Here is a 19,284-nt window from a genome sequence, read left to right on the forward strand (position 1 = left end):
AAACGGATATTGCCTTCCCTTTAAGTAGAGTGTCAGGGACAGCTTCCCTCGCTTACGGCCATACTAGCCTGAATACGCCCGATCTCGTCCGATCTCGGAAGCTAAGCAGGCTCGGGCCTGGTCAGTACTTGGATGGGAGACTGCCTGGGAATACCAGGTGCTGTAAGCTTTTGCACCTTTTACACACCAGAGGGCGACAAATCACGAGTTTTAACTTTGGATACACACAATTTCATCATTATTTCAGATTTTACTTCCCCAAATACACACACATACAATAGATGTTGTTCTCCAACGAAAACGGTCCTAAGTAACTAGGATACATTCGTAAATAAATTGAGCATCATGGGTAAAACGAACTAAAGTTGCCTCATCTTTTTCGTCAATAAGTGACACAATTACAGCAACACAAAACTGAACTCCACCGTACAAAGTTCAATGCTCACAAGGAACCTCATTCAACACACACGGTTCATTTCCCATTCATGCAAAGCACGAAAGTGTAAAACTTGGGAACATACTTGAGACTAAAGATTACATTCAATCTCATTCAAGGCACGAATGTGAATGAAACGGGATGAAATAACTGAAATTATGCCTGCCCTCGAACTGTGATGATGGACTACCCGACTCGCCAATAATATTGGGTTCTGGTGCACTGAAATACAAGAGCTGCTGGATTTGTGTGTTTTCTTACCCCCTCACTATAGTTTTTCAAATGTTTAAACAACTGCACTTATATTCAAGGTTTGTTTTTCTTCATGTATTTTACTGGTTTACATTTCTCTCAGCAGCCTGTTGAATGATTCTTCTGCTTTCAAAATAAAATTAAAACAGGATGAATGCCCACACCTGAAAATACAATATATGCAATATTATGCATCATAGTGATGCAACCTCCTTTCATACTGCATGTCAATTGACATCCTTACTTAAATGCACACCTTCTCAAGATTGCGCTTGACTGGCTTGGCAGGCACTCAGCTACAGCTGTTCTCTCAATACAATGTGTTCGTGTTGTAAAATATAGTTCCGGTCTGCCACAACATTGTGTGTTAGCAGGGACTGTCTGCGGCGCGCTGGTGTGTCCCGGGCTTTAGAGCAGAGAGAGAGACAGGTCAAAGGTAAATATAAAAGTCAGAAACGGATATTGCCTTCCCTTTAAGTAGAGTGTCATGGACAGCTTCCCTGGCTTACGGCCATACTAGCCTGAATACGCCCGATCTCGTCCGATCTCGGAAGCCAAGCAGGCTCGGGCCTGGTCAGTACTTGGATGGGAGACCGCCTGGGAATACCAGGTGCTGTAAGCTTTTGCACCTTTTACACACCAGAGGGCGACAAATCACGAGTTTTAACTTTGGATACACACAATTTCATCATTATTTCAGATTTTACTTCCCCAAATACACACACATACAATAGATGTTGTTCTCCAACGAAAACGGTCCTAAGTAACTAGGATACATTCGTAAATAAATTGAGCATCATGGGTAAAACGAACTAAAGTTGCCTCATCTTTTTCGTCAATAAGTGACACAATTACAGCAACACAAAACTGAACTCCACCGTACAAAGTTCAATGCTCACAAGGAACCTCATTCAACACACACGGTTCATTTCCCATTCATGCAAAGCACGAAAGTGTAAAACTTGGGAACATACTTGAGACTAAAGATTACATTCAATCTCATTCAAGGCACGAATGTGAATGAAACGGGATGAAATAACTGAAATTATGCCTGCCCTCGAACTGTGATGATGGACTACCCGACTCGCCAATAATATTGGGTTCTGGTGCACTGAAATACAAGAGCTGCTGGATTTGTGTGTTTTCTTACCCCCTCACTATAGTTTTTCAAATGTTTAAACAACTGCACTTATATTCAAGGTTTGTTTTTCTTCATGTATTTTACTGGTTTACATTTCTCTCAGCAGCCTGTTGAATGATTCTTCTGCTTTCAAAATAAAATTAAAACAGGATGAATGCCCACACCTGAAAATACAATATATGCAATATTATGCATCATAGTGATGCAACCTCCTTTCATACTGCATGTCAATTGACATCCTTACTTAAATGCACACCTTCTCAAGATTGCGCTTGACTGGCTTGGCAGGCACTCAGCTACAGCTGTTCTCTCAATACAATGTGTTCGTGTTGTAAAATATAGTTCCGGTCTGCCACAACATTGTGTGTTAGCAGGGACTGTCTGCGGCGCGCTGGTGTGTCCCGGGCTTTAGAGCAGAGAGAGAGACAGGTCAAAGGTAAATATAAAAGTCAGAAACGGATATTGCCTTCCCTTTAAGTAGAGTGTCAGGGACAGCTTCCCTCGCTTACGGCCATACTAGCCTGAATACGCCCGATCTCGTCCGATCTCGGAAGCTAAGCAGGCTCGGGCCTGGTCAGTACTTGGATGGGAGACCGCCTGGGAATACCAGGTGCTGTAAGCTTTTGCACCTTTTACACACCAGAGGGCGACAAATCACGAGTTTTAACTTTGGATACACACAATTTCATCATTATTTCAGATTTTACTTCCCCAAATACACACACATACAATAGATGTTGTTCTCCAACGAAAACGGTCCTAAGTAACTAGGATACATTCGTAAATAAATTGAGCATCATGGGTAAAACGAACTAAAGTTGCCTCATCTTTTTCGTCAATAAGTGACACAATTACAGCAACACAAAACTGAACTCCACCGTACAAAGTTCAATGCTCACAAGGAACCTCATTCAACACACACGGTTCATTTCCCATTCATGCAAAGCACGAAAGTGTAAAACTTGGGAACATACTTGAGACTAAAGATTACATTCAATCTCATTCAAGGCACGAATGTGAATGAAACGGGATGAAATAACTGAAATTATGCCTGCCCTCGAACTGTGATGATGGACTACCCGACTCGCCAATAATATTGGGTTCTGGTGCACTGAAATACAAGAGCTGCTGGATTTGTGTGTTTTCTTACCCCCTCACTATAGTTTTTCAAATGTTTAAACAACTGCACTTATATTCAAGGTTTGTTTTTCTTCATGTATTTTACTGGTTTACATTTCTCTCAGCAGCCTGTTGAATGATTCTTCTGCTTTCAAAATAAAATTAAAACAGGATGAATGCCCACACCTGAAAATACAATATATGCAATATTATGCATCATAGTGATGCAACCTCCTTTCATACTGCATGTCAATTGACATCCTTACTTAAATGCACACCTTCTCAAGATTGCGCTTGACTGGCTTGGCAGGCACTCAGCTACAGCTGTTCTCTCAATACAATGTGTTCGTGTTGTAAAATATAGTTCCGGTCTGCCACAACATTGTGTGTTAGCAGGGACTGTCTGCGGCGCGCTGGTGTGTCCCGGGCTTTAGAGCAGAGAGAGAGACAGGTCAAAGGTAAATATAAAAGTCAGAAACGGATATTGCCTTCCCTTTAAGTAGAGTGTCATGGACAGCTTCCCTGGCTTACGGCCATACTAGCCTGAATACGCCCGATCTCGTCCGATCTCGGAAGCCAAGCAGGCTCGGGCCTGGTCAGTACTTGGATGGGAGACCGCCTGGGAATACCAGGTGCTGTAAGCTTTTGCACCTTTTACACACCAGAGGGCGACAAATCACGAGTTTTAACTTTGGATACACACAATTTCATCATTATTTCAGATTTTACTTCCCCAAATACACACACATACAATAGATGTTGTTCTCCAACGAAAACGGTCCTAAGTAACTAGGATACATTCGTAAATAAATTGAGCATCATGGGTAAAACGAACTAAAGTTGCCTCATCTTTTTCGTCAATAAGTGACACAATTACAGCAACACAAAACTGAACTCCACCGTACAAAGTTCAATGCTCACAAGGAACCTCATTCAACACACACGGTTCATTTCCCATTCATGCAAAGCACGAAAGTGTAAAACTTGGGAACATACTTGAGACTAAAGATTACATTCAATCTCATTCAAGGCACGAATGTGAATGAAACGGGATGAAATAACTGAAATTATGCCTGCCCTCGAACTGTGATGATGGACTACCCGACTCGCCAATAATATTGGGTTCTGGTGCACTGAAATACAAGAGCTGCTGGATTTGTGTGTTTTCTTACCCCCTCACTATAGTTTTTCAAATGTTTAAACAACTGCACTTATATTCAAGGTTTGTTTTTCTTCATGTATTTTACTGGTTTACATTTCTCTCAGCAGCCTGTTGAATGATTCTTCTGCTTTCAAAATAAAATTAAAACAGGATGAATGCCCACACCTGAAAATACAATATATGCAATATTATGCATCATAGTGATGCAACCTCCTTTCATACTGCATGTCAATTGACATCCTTACTTAAATGCACACCTTCTCAAGATTGCGCTTGACTGGCTTGGCAGGCACTCAGCTACAGCTGTTCTCTCAATACAATGTGTTCGTGTTGTAAAATATAGTTCCGGTCTGCCACAACATTGTGTGTTAGCAGGGACTGTCTGCGGCGCGCTGGTGTGTCCCGGGCTTTAGAGCAGAGAGAGAGACAGGTCAAAGGTAAATATAAAAGTCAGAAACGGATATTGCCTTCCCTTTAAGTAGAGTGTCATGGACAGCTTCCCTGGCTTACGGCCATACTAGCCTGAATACGCCCGATCTCGTCCGATCTCGGAAGCCAAGCAGGCTCGGGCCTGGTCAGTACTTGGATGGGAGACCGCCTGGGAATACCAGGTGCTGTAAGCTTTTGCACCTTTTACACACCAGAGGGCGACAAATCACGAGTTTTAACTTTGGATACACACAATTTCATCATTATTTCAGATTTTACTTCCCCAAATACACACACATACAATAGATGTTGTTCTCCAACGAAAACGGTCCTAAGTAACTAGGATACATTCGTAAATAAATTGAGCATCATGGGTAAAACGAACTAAAGTTGCCTCATCTTTTTCGTCAATAAGTGACACAATTACAGCAACACAAAACTGAACTCCACCGTACAAAGTTCAATGCTCACAAGGAACCTCATTCAACACACACGGTTCATTTCCCATTCATGCAAAGCACGAAAGTGTAAAACTTGGGAACATACTTGAGACTAAAGATTACATTCAATCTCATTCAAGGCACGAATGTGAATGAAACGGGATGAAATAACTGAAATTATGCCTGCCCTCGAACTGTGATGATGGACTACCCGACTCGCCAATAATATTGGGTTCTGGTGCACTGAAATACAAGAGCTGCTGGATTTGTGTGTTTTCTTACCCCCTCACTATAGTTTTTCAAATGTTTAAACAACTGCACTTATATTCAAGGTTTGTTTTTCTTCATGTATTTTACTGGTTTACATTTCTCTCAGCAGCCTGTTGAATGATTCTTCTGCTTTCAAAATAAAATTAAAACAGGATGAATGCCCACACCTGAAAATACAATATATGCAATATTATGCATCATAGTGATGCAACCTCCTTTCATACTGCATGTCAATTGACATCCTTACTTAAATGCACACCTTCTCAAGATTGCGCTTGACTGGCTTGGCAGGCACTCAGCTACAGCTGTTCTCTCAATACAATGTGTTCGTGTTGTAAAATATAGTTCCGGTCTGCCACAACATTGTGTGTTAGCAGGGACTGTCTGCGGCGCGCTGGTGTGTCCCGGGCTTTAGAGCAGAGAGAGAGACAGGTCAAAGGTAAATATAAAAGTCAGAAACGGATATTGCCTTCCCTTTAAGTAGAGTGTCAGGGACAGCTTCCCTCGCTTACGGCCATACTAGCCTGAATACGCCCGATCTCGTCCGATCTCGGAAGCTAAGCAGGCTCGGGCCTGGTCAGTACTTGGATGGGAGACCGCCTGGGAATACCAGGTGCTGTAAGCTTTTGCACCTTTTACACACCAGAGGGCGACAAATCACGAGTTTTAACTTTGGATACACACAATTTCATCATTATTTCAGATTTTACTTCCCCAAATACACACACATACAATAGATGTTGTTCTCCAACGAAAACGGTCCTAAGTAACTAGGATACATTCGTAAATAAATTGAGCATCATGGGTAAAACGAACTAAAGTTGCCTCATCTTTTTCGTCAATAAGTGACACAATTACAGCAACACAAAACTGAACTCCACCGTACAAAGTTCAATGCTCACAAGGAACCTCATTCAACACACACGGTTCATTTCCCATTCATGCAAAGCACGAAAGTGTAAAACTTGGGAACATACTTGAGACTAAAGATTACATTCAATCTCATTCAAGGCACGAATGTGAATGAAACGGGATGAAATAACTGAAATTATGCCTGCCCTCGAACTGTGATGATGGACTACCCGACTCGCCAATAATATTGGGTTCTGGTGCACTGAAATACAAGAGCTGCTGGATTTGTGTGTTTTCTTACCCCCTCACTATAGTTTTTCAAATGTTTAAACAACTGCACTTATATTCAAGGTTTGTTTTTCTTCATGTATTTTACTGGTTTACATTTCTCTCAGCAGCCTGTTGAATGATTCTTCTGCTTTCAAAATAAAATTAAAACAGGATGAATGCCCACACCTGAAAATACAATATATGCAATATTATGCATCATAGTGATGCAACCTCCTTTCATACTGCATGTCAATTGACATCCTTACTTAAATGCACACCTTCTCAAGATTGCGCTTGACTGGCTTGGCAGGCACTCAGCTACAGCTGTTCTCTCAATACAATGTGTTCGTGTTGTAAAATATAGTTCCGGTCTGCCACAACATTGTGTGTTAGCAGGGACTGTCTGCGGCGCGCTGGTGTGTCCCGGGCTTTAGAGCAGAGAGAGAGACAGGTCAAAGGTAAATATAAAAGTCAGAAACGGATATTGCCTTCCCTTTAAGTAGAGTGTCAGGGACAGCTTCCCTCGCTTACGGCCATACTAGCCTGAATACGCCCGATCTCGTCCGATCTCGGAAGCTAAGCAGGCTCGGGCCTGGTCAGTACTTGGATGGGAGACCGCCTGGGAATACCAGGTGCTGTAAGCTTTTGCACCTTTTACACACCAGAGGGCGACAAATCACGAGTTTTAACTTTGGATACACACAATTTCATCATTATTTCAGATTTTACTTCCCCAAATACACACACATACAATAGATGTTGTTCTCCAACGAAAACGGTCCTAAGTAACTAGGATACATTCGTAAATAAATTGAGCATCATGGGTAAAACGAACTAAAGTTGCCTCATCTTTTTCGTCAATAAGTGACACAATTACAGCAACACAAAACTGAACTCCACCGTACAAAGTTCAATGCTCACAAGGAACCTCATTCAACACACACGGTTCATTTCCCATTCATGCAAAGCACGAAAGTGTAAAACTTGGGAACATACTTGAGACTAAAGATTACATTCAATCTCATTCAAGGCACGAATGTGAATGAAACGGGATGAAATAACTGAAATTATGCCTGCCCTCGAACTGTGATGATGGACTACCCGACTCGCCAATAATATTGGGTTCTGGTGCACTGAAATACAAGAGCTGCTGGATTTGTGTGTTTTCTTACCCCCTCACTATAGTTTTTCAAATGTTTAAACAACTGCACTTATATTCAAGGTTTGTTTTTCTTCATGTATTTTACTGGTTTACATTTCTCTCAGCAGCCTGTTGAATGATTCTTCTGCTTTCAAAATAAAATTAAAACAGGATGAATGCCCACACCTGAAAATACAATATATGCAATATTATGCATCATAGTGATGCAACCTCCTTTCATACTGCATGTCAATTGACATCCTTACTTAAATGCACACCTTCTCAAGATTGCGCTTGACTGGCTTGGCAGGCACTCAGCTACAGCTGTTCTCTCAATACAATGTGTTCGTGTTGTAAAATATAGTTCCGGTCTGCCACAACATTGTGTGTTAGCAGGGACTGTCTGCGGCGCGCTGGTGTGTCCCGGGCTTTAGAGCAGAGAGAGAGACAGGTCAAAGGTAAATATAAAAGTCAGAAACGGATATTGCCTTCCCTTTAAGTAGAGTGTCAGGGACAGCTTCCCTCGCTTACGGCCATACTAGCCTGAATACGCCCGATCTCGTCCGATCTCGGAAGCTAAGCAGGCTCGGGCCTGGTCAGTACTTGGATGGGAGACCGCCTGGGAATACCAGGTGCTGTAAGCTTTTGCACCTTTTACACACCAGAGGGCGACAAATCACGAGTTTTAACTTTGGATACACACAATTTCATCATTATTTCAGATTTTACTTCCCCAAATACACACACATACAATAGATGTTGTTCTCCAACGAAAACGGTCCTAAGTAACTAGGATACATTCGTAAATAAATTGAGCATCATGGGTAAAACGAACTAAAGTTGCCTCATCTTTTTCGTCAATAAGTGACACAATTACAGCAACACAAAACTGAACTCCACCGTACAAAGTTCAATGCTCACAAGGAACCTCATTCAACACACACGGTTCATTTCCCATTCATGCAAAGCACGAAAGTGTAAAACTTGGGAACATACTTGAGACTAAGGATTACATTCAATCTCATTCAAGGCACGAATGTGAATGAAACGGGATGAAATAACTGAAATTATGCCTGCCCTCGAACTGTGATGATGGACTACCCGACTCGCCAATAATATTGGGTTCTGGTGCACTGAAATACAAGAGCTGCTGGATTTGTGTGTTTTCTTACCCCCTCACTATAGTTTTTCAAATGTTTAAACAACTGCACTTATATTCAAGGTTTGTTTTTCTTCATGTATTTTACTGGTTTACATTTCTCTCAGCAGCCTGTTGAATGATTCTTCTGCTTTCAAAATAAAATTAAAACAGGATGAATGCCCACACCTGAAAATACAATATATGCAATATTATGCATCATAGTGATGCAACCTCCTTTCATACTGCATGTCAATTGACATCCTTACTTAAATGCACACCTTCTCAAGATTGCGCTTGACTGGCTTGGCAGGCACTCAGCTACAGCTGTTCTCTCAATACAATGTGTTCGTGTTGTAAAATATAGTTCCGGTCTGCCACAACATTGTGTGTTAGCAGGGACTGTCTGCGGCGCGCTGGTGTGTCCCGGGCTTTAGAGCAGAGAGAGAGACAGGTCAAAGGTAAATATAAAAGTCAGAAACGGATATTGCCTTCCCTTTAAGTAGAGTGTCAGGGACAGCTTCCCTGGCTTACGGCCATACTAGCCTGAATACGCCCGATCTCGTCCGATCTCGGAAGCTAAGCAGGCTCGGGCCTGGTCAGTACTTGGATGGGAGACCGCCTGGGAATACCAGGTGCTGTAAGCTTTTGCACCTTTTACACACCAGAGGGCGACAAATCACGAGTTTTAACTTTGGATACACACAATTTCATCATTATTTCAGATTTTACTTCCCCAAATACACACACATACAATAGATGTTGTTCTCCAAATAAAACGGTCCTAAGTAACTAGGATACATTCGTAAATAAATTGAGCATCACGGGTAAAACGAACTAAAGTTGCCTCATCTTTTTCGTCAATAAGTGACACAATTACAGCAACACAAAACTGAACTCCACCGTACAAAGTTCAATGCTCACAAGGAACCTCATTCAACACACACGGTTCATTTCCCATTCATGCAAAGCACGAAAATGTAAAACTTGGGAACATACTTGAGACTAAAGATTACATTCAATCTCATTCAAGGCACGAATGTGAATGAAACGGGATGAAATAACTGAAATTATGCCTGCCCTCGAACTGTGATGATGGACTACCCGACTCGCCAATAATATTGGGTTCTGGTGCACTGAAATACAAGAGCTGCTGGATTTGTGTGTTTTCTTACCCCCTCACTATAGTTTTTCAAATGTTTAAACAACTGCACTTATATTCAAGGTTTGTTTTTCTTCATGTATTTTACTGGTTTACATTTCTCTCAGCAGCCTGTTGAATGATTCTTCTGCTTTCAAAATAAAATTAAAACAGGATGAATGCCCACACCTGAAAATACAATATATGCAATATGTATCCATCATAGTGACCTGTGTCTTTAAGCATCATGACTTAACAACCTCCTTTCATACTGCATGTCAATTTAAATTCTTACGTAAATGCACACCTTCTCAAGATTACATGAAAAGACTATGAAATGCACCTGGTCAGCAGCCTGTTACGCTTACATTTCCTGGGACAGAAGCATTCATCGGTAAGACACCATTTTGTTACAGTTACAGCAGTACATTGATTCAGTGGCCTATTTTAATCAAGTTCATATGCATTCATGGGGCATTTAAGGCCCATATACATACGTACGGCGATGCTGTATATGCATCTCCTCTCTAATAAGGGTTATCGTGCAAATGGGGGGACCCATTTGGAAATGGGGGAAACCGGCTCACCACTAGGGGGATTCTCGGAGTAGCATCTGGCAACCCTATTTGACTGTCTTGTCGGTCGCTCAATTATCCACCTGAGGTGCAGATGTAGGCCATCAACTGTACACCAGAATGTGGCTAGAAATATGGTTCCGTTCCACCAACGTGGGGACTACTTTCTCTCAATGGTTTCTTGACTTCATATATGTACTTAAGCTGGAAATGAAAGTTATCCACATACAACTTGCCAGGATTTCAGTAATACAACATCAAACGTCGTACTTTTGCTCAAACATTTACAGTTCATCGCTTTTCATGACCCCATAACTTTACGATCTCTTCAGTTAACGAGCTGATTTGTGAAGGTCCTGTAGACCTTAGTTCTTTCTATCAAATGCCAGGGAGACTTATCTTTTACGTACAATATAAAGCAAAACGTAAAAGTACACTTTGTGCAATGTCTCAAAGTCACAACTGAAACTTCACCATACTTTACTGTCTTCTACCTATATGTGTTTAAAGCGTCAAATAAACTGCCTGCTAATCTATTGATCATTATACCTTCAGTAATCCAAACTATCAATGATCTCTTTCATGAGTTCAACCAAATTTAGATTTAGACAATATCTAATGCAATACAGGTGAAAACAAGTCCATCTTATAATACAAAGAGTTGACTTATCAATTTTATAATAAACTGATTTCATTCTTTTAATAAAAAAGATGTTTTTACGCATATAAGTCGTAGGATTTAACAATTTTGCAGGGCAAAATTATCGGCAGGGTTAAGGTTGAGTCAGTGATCGTGTAAAAAAGTGGTTGACAGATATTGGTCGATCGGACATAAAACCCTCCAGCCATGACAATCTCAGAATATGCTGATCACATTGTCAGTAAATTGAATTTGTTGACAGTTGTGTGGTTTATTTCATGTTCATTGAAATTAACCTCGACTGTATATTAAAAGGGATAGGCTGGTCATTTGGCTATCTATATTAAAAACCTGCACTTGCAAGTGATTCTTGCAAGTCAAGATTATGTTTTCTTTGACAACATATGAGTTCATTGTTTAAGCACTGATAACTGTGCAACTTGGATATACATTTGTACCCATTTGTTACCTAGACATTTCCAGGGGTCGGCATCACGATGTTGCGCGACGGACAACGGACAAAATCTCCGGACTCAGTGGCAGACATGGATGGGGAAAAATGTGCCTATATATATTACCCTGCTGTATACAAAGCGTGTAGCTAATTTAATAGCACGCAAAAGCCCACTCGAAGACAGGAATAACATGTAAACTACACACACATCAGCGCTAACCACTTCACCAAAGTGCTGCCCAATAATAATAATAATAATAATAATAATAATAATAATAATAATAAAAGATCGTTCTGTGCATATTTGATATGCTGGTTAAGAAAGTACGTCATTACACTTACCTGGCTTCCTCTCTTGGCTTCGGCATCCCTGATGAATCGATCCTTCTCTGTGCTTGACACGTTAGAAGTCTTAGACATTTGTTTTGCACCATCTTTCAGCGGGGTCGCAAGCTACAGTTGACTTGAGCACTTTCATTATTTCTCCACATCTCGCACACTCCATAAAACAATCTGTGGCTCTTTCGGAAATTAAATATTCCTCTTCCCAAGCTGGGCTGAACGATCTTTTCTTTGAATTCGACGCCATGTTTTTAGTTAAAAACAAAAAAAAGTTACACAAGGCGGGTGTAGCTAACGCTTTCCGATTGGATAGCAAAGCTTCAGCGTCATCACATTTGGCGTCATAGCTCTACGGTGAGTAGTAGAAGCCAAATATAGCCCCCTTGCCTCGCAATCATAATATTAGGTTTCATAGGTTAAACGTAATGTTGTCAACAGTTTGCGTTCATTTGAATACATTACCACGGACCTCAATTCTCTACCTCGGACACGATGCCGATCCCTGGACATTTCTATGTGTAAGTATGGAAGTAAAAGTTGAGACGTGTTCAAACCGTGAAAAAACTCATGGCAATTTACCCTGTCAAATATTGCAATCAACTGCTCCGATCTATAACAAAACCACATACATGATGTCTTTCATCACTTTTTATTATGCATTCCTCCACTAAGTTTAAACTATGAATTATGTTTTTTTCTGTCAGGTTCCAATCTCGATTCGATACAAAACGTATTTATTAAAACTAATTTTAAGAATTATTATCAGTATTGTTTATTTTGAGAAGCGTTCAGTGTAAATCCAAGTCATATGCATTCGGATCAGGATCTGCACTGTTCTCTAATCATTGATTATTATTATAATAATTTATTTATTAGCAGACGGCCTTATCCAGGGCGACTTACAATACAATACAAAGTGCAAAACTACAGTGCAGTACAAGGCATAACATATTACAAATTGCAATTCACATAATACGGTGCAATTCGAAGCATAATACATTTTACAAATTCCAATGTACACAATATATGAGGTCTTACATCCTGGACTGTAAAAGCTGATCAGTGCAGAGTGATTGTTTATTGATAGTTCATGCATCCGTAGCGGCATGATCCTGATCAACTTGCCAAATTGAAATGATGCAAATTCCAATCAAAGGAGGTTTATAAAAATAAATACTGTTTTATTGTTTAAAGTATTTTACATTACAATAAAAACATTCATTCAATGTTTAATACTTGTGATTAAAATTTATGAAAATCAATTCTTAAAATCACTTAACATTTTTAAAAATAAATACAACATGTATAGTCAAAATAGTGGTGTCGCGTCCTGCTGTCGAAGGAAAAGAAACAGGAGGATGGTACCTAAAACTCGTGACTTGTCGTCCCCTGGTGTGTAAAAGGCGCAAAAGCTTACAGCACCTGGTATTCCCAGGCGGTCTCCCATCCAAGTACTGACCAGGCCCGAGCCTGCTTAGCTTCCGAGATCGGACGAGATCGGGCGTATTCAGGCTAGTATGGCCGTAAGCGAGGGACGCTGTCCCTGACACTCTACTAATAATGAACAAGACAAGCCCGTGTCATCCACTAGTGATTCGTGTAAAGACTTTGTGTTGTCTGTGATTTCAGTGTGTGTCGGGATGTGACTCTTGTGTTATCGCTGCCAACGTGACACTTCTCTGAGCCCAAACTGTCTGATCTGCACTCTCTTCAGTCGCCGTATCAGTTGGTGATTTGGCAGTTCAGATCATTCGCATTTTCAACAACCTTCCGCACTTGAACAAGTTCATCAGCACCATTTATTTCACATACCATACATATACGCGAGGTGAAATATATTACATGCAATGTCTTTGCTAAGGCGCTGCACTACATTTTACGCCGCCGTCTCCGCACGCAAACGCTTTGCCGTGCAGGAATTTGGATGATAACGATGAACCAATGGTACAGCGGTATGTAAATAAGCTGAGCATCATGGGTAAAAGTGTACCTCAAGTGTTGCCTAATCTTTCTCATCAATACATGACGCAGTTACAGCAAACCCAAAGGACCACCAGTATCGACACTCCCGTGTAGAGAAGATGTGCAATCAAGGGGCGTGGCGCACAGTACCCCACCGTGTGACGGAAGAACCCGCTCTGAGGCAGGGTGTGGGCCGGCCCGTGTACAACTCATACTTACCTGGCAGGGGAGACACCATGATCATGAAGGTGGTTCACCCAGGGCGAGGCTCGGCCATTGCACTCCGGCTGTGCTGACCCCTGCGAATTCCCCAAATGTGGGAATCTCGACTGCATAATTTCTGGTAGTGGGGGACTGCGTTCGCGCTCTCCCCTGATCCCGCGGTACAAAGACAGATGCTCTTGCGCTGCTCACAGGCGCCCCTGCGGCTCCGCGCTTTCCATTACGCCTGCAAGCGTCACTGTGACTGTGAGCTGCTGTCTCGCTAAGTTCTCCCCTCCTCTCACCGTTTCTACTCGTTTCTTCGGTCCCTTACAATCTCCACCGAACCCCGCCCTACAAAGCTAAACGCTCACTCTTCATTTCTCATTCATGGAAAGCAACGCAAGATACACACTCCAATCCTGGCTAATTGATACTAAAAGTCAATCCCGTTCTGAACAAAACACGAATCTCAATGAAGCGCTGTGAACACGAGCTTCAAACTGACGAGCATCAGGCGTGTTCCGCCTGCTCTGCCCATGAGCACACCGAAGTCTCTTACTCGGCTTCACACGACTCGCACCCAGCTGTCAATTCACAACAGACCTCATCCCTCATCTCTGTGACTGCCTTATGATTGCAGCTCAACGGGGCATTTCACATGGCAGTGTATACGACACATGATCTGCTGTACAGACTTCAATTTCGCAGAGCATCGCCATCCACCTGCAGTACGTACGAGCAAAGGACTTTTATAATAGACATGTGTATATAGTCCCCACCGTCAGCTCGGACAGTGGTGAGACTGCCCTGTATGACAGTATTAGACAAGCCCATGCGTTTCAGGGCAGCGTTGCCAGACTGGGGGTAAACCCAAGCCATGGGGGGAAATATTGCAAGCGGGGAAACGTGCGGGGAAAGGCTATCAAACAGGGGGCAACAGTAAGAAACAGGGGGTTCTTTTGCTCATTTTTATCTTCCCTGTGCTCTCACGACGTTTTGAAATATGAAGCCTGCCCTCGAACACTGATGATGGACTACCCGACTCGCCAATAATATTGGGTTCTGGTGCACTGAAATACAAGAGCTGCTGGATTTGTGTGTTTTCTTACCCCCTCACTATAGTTTTTCAAATGTTTAAACAACTGCACTTATATTCAAGGTTTGTTTTTCTTCATGTATTTTACTGGTTTACATTTCTGTCAGCAGCCTGTTGAATGATTCTTCTGCTTTCAAAATAAAATTAAAACAGGATGAATGCCCACACCTGAAAATACAATATATGCAATATGTATCCATCATAGTGACCTGTGTCTTTAAGCATCATGACTTAACAACCTCCTTTCATACTGCATGTCAATTGACATCCTTACTTAAATGCACACCTTCTCAAGATTGCGCTTGACTGGCTTGGCAGGCACTCAGCTACAGCTGTTCTCTCAATACAATGTGTTCGTGTTGTAAAATATAGTTCCGGTCTGCCACAACATTGTGTGTTAGCAGGGACTGTCTGCGGCGCGCTGGTGTGTCCCGGGCTTTAGAGCAGAGAGAGAGACAGGTCAAAGGTAAATATAAAAGTCAGAAACGGATATTGCCTTCCCTTTAAGTAGAGTGTCAGGGACAGCTTCCCTCGCTTACGGCCATACTAGCCTGAATACGCCCGATCTCGTCCGATCTCGGAAGCTAAGCAGGCTCGGGCCTGGTCAGTACTTGGATGGGAGACCGCCTGGGAATACCAGGTGCTGTAAGCTTTTGCACCTTTTACACACCAGAGGGCAACAAATCACGAGTTTTAACTTTGGATACACACAATTTCATCATTATTTCAGATTTTACTTCCCCAAATACACACACATACAATAGATGTTGTTCTCCAACGAAAACGGTCCTAAGTAACTAGGATACATTCGTAAATAAATTGAGCATCATGGGTAAAACGAACTAAAGTTGCCTCATCTTTTTCGTCAATAAGTGACACAATTACAGCAACACAAAACTGAACTCCACCGTACAAAGTTCAATGCTCACAAGGAACCTCATTCAACACACACGGTTCATTTCCCATTCATGCAAAGCACGAAAGTGTAAAACTTGGGAACATACTTGAGACTAAAGATTACATTCAATCTCATTCAAGGCACGAATGTGAATGAAACGGGATGAAATAACTGAAATTATGCCTGCCCTCGAACTGTGATGATGGACTACCCGACTCGCCAATAATATTGGGTTCTGGTGCACTGAAATACAAGAGCTGCTGGATTTGTGTGTTTTCTTACCCCCTCACTATAGTTTTTCAAATGTTTAAACAACTGCACTTATATTCAAGGTTTGTTTTTCTTCATGTATTTTACTGGTTTACATTTCTCTCAGCAGCCTGTTGAATGATTCTTCTGCTTTCAAAATAAAATTAAAACAGGATGAATGCCCACACCTGAAAATACAATATATGCAATATTATGCATCATAGTGATGCAACCTCCTTTCATACTGCATGTCAATTGACATCCTTACTTAAATGCACACCTTCTCAAGATTGCGCTTGACTGGCTTGGCAGGCACTCAGCTACAGCTGTTCTCTCAATACAATGTGTTCGTGTTGTAAAATATAGTTCCGGTCTGCCACAACATTGTGTGTTAGCAGGGACTGTCTGCGGCGCGCTGGTGTGTCCCGGGCTTTAGAGCAGAGAGAGAGACAGGTCAAAGGTAAATATAAAAGTCAGAAACGGATATTGCCTTCCCTTTAAGTAGAGTGTCAGGGACAGCTTCCCTCGCTTACGGCCATACTAGCCTGAATACGCCCGATCTCGTCCGATCTCGGAAGCTAAGCAGGCTCGGGCCTGGTCAGTACTTGGATGGGAGACCGCCTGGGAATACCAGGTGCTGTAAGCTTTTGCACCTTTTACACACCAGAGGGCGACAAATCACGAGTTTTAACTTTGGATACACACAATTTCATCATTATTTCAGATTTTACTTCCCCAAATACACACACATACAATAGATGTTGTTCTCCAACGAAAACGGTCCTAAGTAACTAGGATACATTCGTAAATAAATTGAGCATCATGGGTAAAACGAACTAAAGTTGCCTCATCTTTTTCGTCAATAAGTGACACAATTACAGCAACACAAAACTGAACTCCACCGTACAAAGTTCAATGCTCACAAGGAACCTCATTCAACACACACGGTTCATTTCCCATTCATGCAAAGCACGAAAGTGTAAAACTTGGGAACATACTTGAGACTAAAGATTACATTCAATCTCATTCAAGGCACGAATGTGAATGAAACGGGATGAAATAACTGAAATTATGCCTGCCCTCGAACTGTGATGATGGACTACCCGACTCGCCAATAATATTGGGTTCTGGTGCACTGAAATACAAGAGCTGCTGGATTTGTGTGTTTTCTTACCCCCTCACTATAGTTTTTCAAATGTTTAAACAACTGCACTTATATTCAAGGTTTGTTTTTCTTCATGTATTTTACTGGTTTACATTTCTCTCAGCAGCCTGTTGAATGATTCTTCTGCTTTCAAAATAAAATTAAAACAGGATGAATGCCCACACCTGAAAATACAATATATGCAATATTATGCATCATAGTGATGCAACCTCCTTTCATACTGCATGTCAATTGACATCCTTACTTAAATGCACACCTTCTCAAGATTGCGCTTGACTGGCTTGGCAGGCACTCAGCTACAGCTGTTCTCTCAATACAATGTGTTCGTGTTGTAAAATATAGTTCCGGTCTGCCACAACATTGTGTGTTAGCAGGGACTGTCTGCGGCGCGCTGGTGTGTCCCGGGCTTTAGAGCAGAGAGAGAGACAGGTCAAAGGTAAATATAAAAGTCAGAAACGGATATTGCCTTCCCTTTAAGTAGAGTGTCAGGGACAGCTTCCCTCGCTTACGGCCATACTAGCCTGAATACGCCCGATCTCGTCCGATCTCGGAAGCTAAGCAGGCTCGGGCCTGGTCAGTACTTGGATGGGAGACCGCCTGGGAATACCAGGTGCTGTAAGCTTTTGCACCTTTTACACACCAGAGGGCGACAAATCACGAGTTTTAACTTTGGATACACACAATTTCATCATTATTTCAGATTTTACTTCCCCAAATACACACACATACAATAGATGTTGTTCTCCAACGAAAACGGTCCTAAGTAACTAGGATACATTCGTAAATAAATTGAGCATCATGGGTAAAACGAACTAAAGTTGCCTCATCTTTTTCGTCAATAAGTGACACAATTACAGCAACACAAAACTGAACTCCACCGTACAAAGTTCAATGCTCACAAGGAACCTCATTCAACACACACGGTTCATTTCCCATTCATGCAAAGCACGAAAGTGTAAAACTTGGGAACATACTTGAGACTAAAGATTACATTCAATCTCATTCAAGGCACGAATGTGAATGAAACGGGATGAAATAACTGAAATTATGCCTGCCCTCGAACTGTGATGATGGACTACCCGACTCGCCAATAATATTGGGTTCTGGTGCACTGAAATACAAGAGCTGCTGGATTTGTGTGTTTTCTTACCCCCTCACTATAGTTTTTCAAATGTTTAAACAACTGCACTTATATTCAAGGTTTGTTTTTCTTCATGTATTTTACTGGTTTACATTTCTCTCAGCAGCCTGTTGAATGATTCTTCTGCTTTCAAAATAAAATTAAAACAGGATGAATGCCCACACCTGAAAATACAATATATGCAATATTATGCATCATAGTGATGCAACCTCCTTTCATACTGCATGTCAATTGACATCCTTACTTAAATGCACACCTTCTCAAGATTGCGCTTGACTGGCTTGGCAGGCACTCAGCTACAGCTGTTCTCTCAATACAATGTGTTCGTGTTGTAAAATATAGTTCCGGTCTGCCACAACATTGTGTGTTAGCAGGGACTGTCTGCGGCGCGCTGGTGTGTCCCGGGCTTTAGAGCAGAGAGAGAGACAGGTCAAAGGTAAATATAAAAGTCAGAAACGGATATTGCCTTCCCTTTAAGTAGAGTGTCAGGGACAGCTTCCCTCGCTTACGGCCATACTAGCCTGAATACGCCCGATCTCGTCCGATCTCGGAAGCTAAGCAGGCTCGGGCCTGGTCAGTACTTGGATGGGAGACTGCCTGGGAATACCAGGTGCTGTAAGCTTTTGCACCTTTTACACACCAGAGGGCGACAAATCACGAGTTTTAACTTTGGATACACACAATTTCATCATTATTTCAGATTTTACTTCCCCAAATACACACACATACAATAGATGTTGTTCTCCAACGAAAACGGTCCTAAGTAA

General features: G+C 41.8%; 15 non-coding genes across 15 annotated transcripts; 14 read left to right on the forward strand and 1 right to left on the reverse strand.

Moving 5' to 3' along the window:
* The first annotated feature begins 50 nt into the window (after nt 1-50).
* On the forward strand, nt 51-169 carry LOC136756445 (5S ribosomal RNA). Its single transcript, XR_010818529.1, has one exon. It is a non-coding gene; the product is annotated as a 5S ribosomal RNA (ribosomal RNA).
* A 1,022-nt stretch (nt 170-1,191) lies between these two features.
* LOC136756209 (5S ribosomal RNA) lies at nt 1,192-1,310 on the forward strand. The gene has a single exon (XR_010818308.1). It is a non-coding gene; the product is annotated as a 5S ribosomal RNA (ribosomal RNA).
* A 1,022-nt stretch (nt 1,311-2,332) lies between these two features.
* Nucleotides 2,333-2,451, forward strand: LOC136755752 (5S ribosomal RNA). The gene has a single exon (XR_010817865.1). It is a non-coding gene; the product is annotated as a 5S ribosomal RNA (ribosomal RNA).
* Nucleotides 2,452-3,473: 1,022 nt separating this feature from the next.
* On the forward strand, nt 3,474-3,592 carry LOC136756211 (5S ribosomal RNA). The gene has a single exon (XR_010818310.1). It is a non-coding gene; the product is annotated as a 5S ribosomal RNA (ribosomal RNA).
* A 1,022-nt stretch (nt 3,593-4,614) lies between these two features.
* Nucleotides 4,615-4,733, forward strand: LOC136756212 (5S ribosomal RNA). The gene has a single exon (XR_010818311.1). It is a non-coding gene; the product is annotated as a 5S ribosomal RNA (ribosomal RNA).
* A 1,022-nt stretch (nt 4,734-5,755) lies between these two features.
* Nucleotides 5,756-5,874, forward strand: LOC136755753 (5S ribosomal RNA). Its single transcript, XR_010817866.1, has one exon. It is a non-coding gene; the product is annotated as a 5S ribosomal RNA (ribosomal RNA).
* A 1,022-nt stretch (nt 5,875-6,896) lies between these two features.
* On the forward strand, nt 6,897-7,015 carry LOC136755754 (5S ribosomal RNA). Its single transcript, XR_010817867.1, has one exon. It is a non-coding gene; the product is annotated as a 5S ribosomal RNA (ribosomal RNA).
* A 1,022-nt stretch (nt 7,016-8,037) lies between these two features.
* LOC136755755 (5S ribosomal RNA) lies at nt 8,038-8,156 on the forward strand. Its single transcript, XR_010817868.1, has one exon. It is a non-coding gene; the product is annotated as a 5S ribosomal RNA (ribosomal RNA).
* Nucleotides 8,157-9,178: 1,022 nt separating this feature from the next.
* LOC136755756 (5S ribosomal RNA) lies at nt 9,179-9,297 on the forward strand. Its single transcript, XR_010817869.1, has one exon. It is a non-coding gene; the product is annotated as a 5S ribosomal RNA (ribosomal RNA).
* A 3,915-nt stretch (nt 9,298-13,212) lies between these two features.
* On the reverse strand, nt 13,213-13,331 carry LOC136755758 (5S ribosomal RNA). The gene has a single exon (XR_010817871.1). It is a non-coding gene; the product is annotated as a 5S ribosomal RNA (ribosomal RNA).
* Nucleotides 13,332-13,975: 644 nt separating this feature from the next.
* Nucleotides 13,976-14,139, forward strand: LOC136757781 (U1 spliceosomal RNA). Its single transcript, XR_010819604.1, has one exon. It is a non-coding gene; the product is annotated as a U1 spliceosomal RNA (small nuclear RNA).
* A 1,458-nt stretch (nt 14,140-15,597) lies between these two features.
* LOC136755759 (5S ribosomal RNA) lies at nt 15,598-15,716 on the forward strand. Its single transcript, XR_010817872.1, has one exon. It is a non-coding gene; the product is annotated as a 5S ribosomal RNA (ribosomal RNA).
* A 1,022-nt stretch (nt 15,717-16,738) lies between these two features.
* Nucleotides 16,739-16,857, forward strand: LOC136755760 (5S ribosomal RNA). The gene has a single exon (XR_010817873.1). It is a non-coding gene; the product is annotated as a 5S ribosomal RNA (ribosomal RNA).
* A 1,022-nt stretch (nt 16,858-17,879) lies between these two features.
* LOC136755761 (5S ribosomal RNA) lies at nt 17,880-17,998 on the forward strand. The gene has a single exon (XR_010817874.1). It is a non-coding gene; the product is annotated as a 5S ribosomal RNA (ribosomal RNA).
* A 1,022-nt stretch (nt 17,999-19,020) lies between these two features.
* LOC136756446 (5S ribosomal RNA) lies at nt 19,021-19,139 on the forward strand. Its single transcript, XR_010818530.1, has one exon. It is a non-coding gene; the product is annotated as a 5S ribosomal RNA (ribosomal RNA).
* The last annotated feature ends 145 nt before the right edge of the window (nt 19,140-19,284 follow it).

This window comes from Amia ocellicauda, chromosome 8, assembly GCF_036373705.1.
Source record: "Amia ocellicauda isolate fAmiCal2 chromosome 8, fAmiCal2.hap1, whole genome shotgun sequence".
NCBI lineage: Eukaryota > Metazoa > Chordata > Actinopteri > Amiiformes > Amiidae > Amia > Amia ocellicauda.